Here is a 4,832-nt window from a genome sequence, read left to right as displayed (position 1 = left end):
GCCACCATGCCTGGTTTTTGTGGTATTAGGCATTGAACCCACAATATCATGCATACTAAATAAGTACACTGTCAACTAAAACATATCGCTGGCCCGGCAAATTTGTCTACATCTTTAGTCATCTTTGCTTAAGTCTAATCTGTTCTCCCTTTCCAGTGTTTTAATGGCTATGAAAAAAAGGGAAATGAAACTTGTGTTGATAAAGAGCTTGGTTGGAAACCACTGCATGAAAGCACGTGCTTCCTGCATGTGTGCTATCACATTAAGATAAGGAATTCTTCTAAGTTAATGTGACCCAGGGAACTTTGGGACTTTACTCGGGTTATTTCAGATAATGGCAAGAAGTTTTCTAATATCAACATTGTACATGGATCTACAATTTATTATTTAAAATATATGACAGGTTAAACTCCAAAGTTGCCCATAGTTGATGGAAAGAGCATTGCCTTTGGAGATATAAATCAATGAAATTTCCCCTGACTCTGGACATTGAACTATGGAGCTGCTGATCAAGTGCTCAATATATCTCCCAACCCTACCTCTTTGAGTGTACAGTAAAAAGAAAGAATAATATAGTAGTTTTGTTTTTGTTTTTGTTTTTCAGAAAGGACAAGTAGCATACATATGTGACTTTCTTTTCTTTTTCTTTTCTTCACTGATACCAGTCTTGTGCCCATCTCAGATCTTCTAGTTTACCCCACGATCTGCTATGATGGCTCCCCTCATACAACACAGTTATTTGAAGGCATTTTACATTTTAAATAATTTGTGCAATCTAATTCTTTTCATATAGACTTCTTTTTCAGGAGGAAAGTAACGTTAGATAATAACTTGAAATACGCAAGTCATTTCAAGTACTTTGTTTTATTTTACAAATATGCAGATTTCTTGAAAAAAGTTAATACAGAGTCATTTAATATTGGACAATTTTATAATTTAAATGACTTTAAAATTCTCATTTTTTTTCTTGCTTTTGGTGTCCTCATTTCTGGATGTCTATGATGTAGTTTGTATTTATCTGGTTCTTCTTACTACAGGTAGTTTATTGCATATATCTGCAATAATATAAATGTATATGTAAAAAATAAAAAAGTTTAAAAATTATTTGTATATTATTAGTTTTGAAAAAGAAAAAGTGGCTAATTATTTCTTACAAAGTTACATATTCTTCCAGATACTAATCTATGTGTGGATGTTAGAATATGCAGCTTTTCTGCAAATAAATAGCAGGTAGTTTCTGTTTTCTTTTAAATGCTTCAACATGACCAATATAACACTAAAATATTCAGTTTTTCTTGAATGTTCTTATTTTGTGTTTAACGTAAAATGATTTAAGTGGTAAGCCATAGAAAAGCTACAAAATGAGTAATTTAAACTTTTTTTTTATTAATTTATTCTTGTTACATCTCAATGGTTATCCCATCCCTTGTATCCTCCCATTCTTCCCTTCCTCCCATTTTCCCCTTACTCCCCTCCCCTATGACTGTTCCTGAGGGGGACATTATGGTAGGCAGATTTGGGCCCAGGGGTCCTGCTCAAACTAAGGTACCATCCAAGGACAATACAGGTGGTAAACTTTAAACCCCTACCCAGATCTATCCAATGGTCAGAACAGTCTCCACAATTGAGTGGAGAGTGGGATATGACTTTCTCACGTAATTTAAACTTTTTAATCTTATTATAATTCATACAGATTACATTCAGATTGTTATTACCTCACTTGTATCATCCCATTCTCACCCTCCCTCTCTCTTCCCCCTTATTCCCCTCCTCTAGACCTCTAACAGTGGGGGACTTCCTCCCCCACCATCTGACCACAGCCTATCAGGTCTTATCTGCTTTCTCTTTCTCTGTGTGCCCACAAGGTCTCCCCACCAAGGGGAAGTGATCAAATAAGGGGGCACCAGAGATCATCTCAGAGGCATTCCCCACTCTTTCCACAACCCTGGAGAATGACCTGTCCTTTGGCTATACCTGAGCAGGCGGTCTAGGTTAACTGCAGGCAGTGTCCTTGGTTGGTGCAAAAATTTGTACAAGTCCACTTAGGTCTGGATCCGATGGCCTTGAAGGTCTCCTTGTGGGGTTTCTGAAGGCTATGGGCAACTCTGTGATTCCACCTGACACCTACCAGAGTGGTTAAGATCAAGAATGCAAGTGATAGCACATGCTTGCCAGGATGTGGAGAAAGGGAAACACTCCTTCATTGCTGGTGGGAGTGCAAACTTGTACAACCACTTCGGAAACCAATCTAGGTCTTTCTCAGAAAACTGGGATTAGTGCTACCTCAAGACCCAGCTACAACACTCCTAGGCATGTACTCAAAAGATGCTCCACCATACAACAAAGTCGTTTGCTCAACTGTGTTCCTAGCAGCTTTATTCTTAATTGCCAGAATCTGGAAATAACCTAGATGTCCATCAGCTGAGGAATGGATAAAGAAACTGTGCTACATTTACACAGTAGGATACCACTATTAAAAACAAGGAAATCTTGAAAATTTCAGGCAAACAGATGGAATTTCAGTTGATCATCCTAAGTATGATAACCCTGACCCAGAAAGATACATATGGTACATACTCACTTATAAGTGGATATTCGCCCAACATAGATGTTCTCTGATAGATTTTTACCCAGCAGGGGATTGGAAAAGATACTGTCACTTACTGATGGAATCCTGATGGAGTGCTGAAAGTGGTAAGGAAGAATGAGAGGTCGGAAAATATGTAATTTTGAATGACGCTTTTCCACATCCAACTTGCTAGAGACTTCTTTTCTTGTATTCATTCATGTCTTCAGGCTGACACTGAAACTAGAAACACAAATAGATGAGCTACTATTTATTTAGTAGAATGTGCTCTCTATTTTTCACTAAGTTATGATTCAGTCACAATGGCTAAAATTCTCCATTTTTGAATCCTCATCAATATAACCATTTTGATATTCTTGTATTTTTTGTTTCCTGCCCATATCCGACCCAAGTTTGTGCTTTTCCTAATCAATCAAGCTGAAACAGCAGTAGTCAGTTTAATGTGCAATCTCTCCTAATTTCTTTAGTCATCCTAACTGCAAAAAAAAAAAAAAATCCCCTTTATCTAACAGCTACTATGCACCAGTAGGCATATTATTAGAAGGATGATGGGCTAGAGAAAAATGCAGGGATTAATGAGCCACAGAGGATAACTGCAGAGTTATGAAGAACAAAGATGTGGGTAAGGAATATGAGACACAGTAAGAAAGAACGCAGAGGTTGGAATTCATGTTTGCTGTTATAGGTGGATCTACAAACACCAGACTCACACCAATTCACAAAATATACATAAATTTGGATTATATACATGAAACAATTATCTAATTTTAGACATAGTACTTTATTGTAGCAGCAAATGATAAGAATAGTTGAAAAGTAATATTGATCTGCCACTCACAAAGCTAGCTTTCAAAGGATGGTGCACCTTTATTTGAACTAGAACTTAGAATATCAATTTAAAAACAGAGATTTAAGTGAAACGAGCTGCTTAAACTTAAATGTAAACGTTCAGTTGTTTAACAAGGTCTTCTGTCTCCAGGTTAGTTGACTGGCTAGGACAGTTAATTCCCATAGAGATAGAAATGGATATTAACTAATCCAGGTTCATTCTGGCCTTAGAAATACATTCAGAAACCTAATACAGCAATGAGTGCACTCTTCCTTCAATTCTATAACATAAATACAGCATTAAATAGCCCCTTCTGGATTAATCATTAATCCTCATTTAACTATTTTTGTTGAGTGTCTACTATCTAAACATCATATAATCTTCAAGAGTAAGTATTAAATTTAATTTGCATAATTTCTCTACTTCACATGTGGTGTATATGTATTTGTGCACATGAATGGAGATAGTTTCTCTGTCTCTGTCTCTCTGTCTCCCTCTTTCGAATAATCATCAATTAACTTCTTAGTATTTTATGTATATTGAAGAACTGAATATTACAGTAAATTGTATCGGTTCGGCCTAAAATGGCTAATAACTGACACAGGTTCTGGAAAGGACTCTAAAACTGTTAGTACTATGTGCCAGGCAGAATCTAACCTGATACAAAGCTACTGGTAAACTAAACAAACTACTCTAAACCTCATAACATACATATATATCATGCACTTGCCACTATGATCCTTGGGCCGTTTCTCTGTTCAGTCCGGTCCTAGTGCACTCTCAAGGATCTCACCTCTCAACCGCAAACTTGTCCCCGCCCCTATCCTAGGAAGTCCCGCCTTCCACTTCCTGTCTTTCTGCCGAGCTTATTGACTAAACAGAGCTTAATTGACAGTTGTTACATCCACTCAAGACATTGCTCCACAACTGAAGGTTAAAAGACTATCATGATTTATTTATAAATTTTGTTTTACTAACCTTTAAATCAATTTTTGTGCTATTAACTGCCCCTGTGAACTCGAGGTATATCTTCATCTGCTATGCTATAATCCTCTAACATTAATGTGTTTTTGCCACTTTGTAACAGTATTGTCAAACCTATGACATTTCGTATGCTTACTGGCCTAACAGTGCTACATACATACACTTCCATTAATATCTTCTTGAATAGCCAGAAACTAAAAGCGGGGGGAAAAAAAAACCATTTGTTAATGATTTCTTTTCTTCCTATGGACATGGTATTGTTTGTTAAGCCAAAGTCATTTTTGGCTCTGGTAGCCAAAGAAGAAAAGATGACCCTCAATCACCCACCTCTAAAAGAACTGGAACAGCAAGCTTGTGTTCACACACTTGGCTCATGTGGAAAATCTTTTAAGATTTTCCATGCAAAGGAAAGATGTTTATTGTGATATCTTC

The 4,832-nt window shown here is 36.7% G+C and overlaps 1 long non-coding RNA gene across 2 annotated transcripts; it reads right to left on the bottom strand.

The window, feature by feature from the left end:
• Positions 1-868: 868 nt before the first annotated feature.
• Positions 869-4,209, bottom strand: LOC311590538. 2 transcript variants are annotated; one of them, XR_014776905.1, is made up of 3 exons: positions 4,128-4,209; positions 2,665-2,809; positions 869-1,055 (listed from the first exon to the last, which is right to left on the bottom strand). It is a non-coding gene; the product is annotated as an uncharacterized lncRNA (long non-coding RNA). The 2 variants fall into 2 exon arrangements; XR_014776906.1 differs by having other exon boundaries at positions 4,147-4,161.
• Between the last annotated feature and the right edge of the window lie 623 nt (positions 4,210-4,832).

This window comes from Acomys minous, assembly GCF_964271855.1.
Source record: "Acomys minous genome assembly, chromosome: 19".
In the NCBI taxonomy this organism is placed as follows: Eukaryota; Metazoa; Chordata; class Mammalia; order Rodentia; family Muridae; genus Acomys; species Acomys minous.
This window is presented reverse-complemented; position numbering and strand designations above follow the sequence as displayed.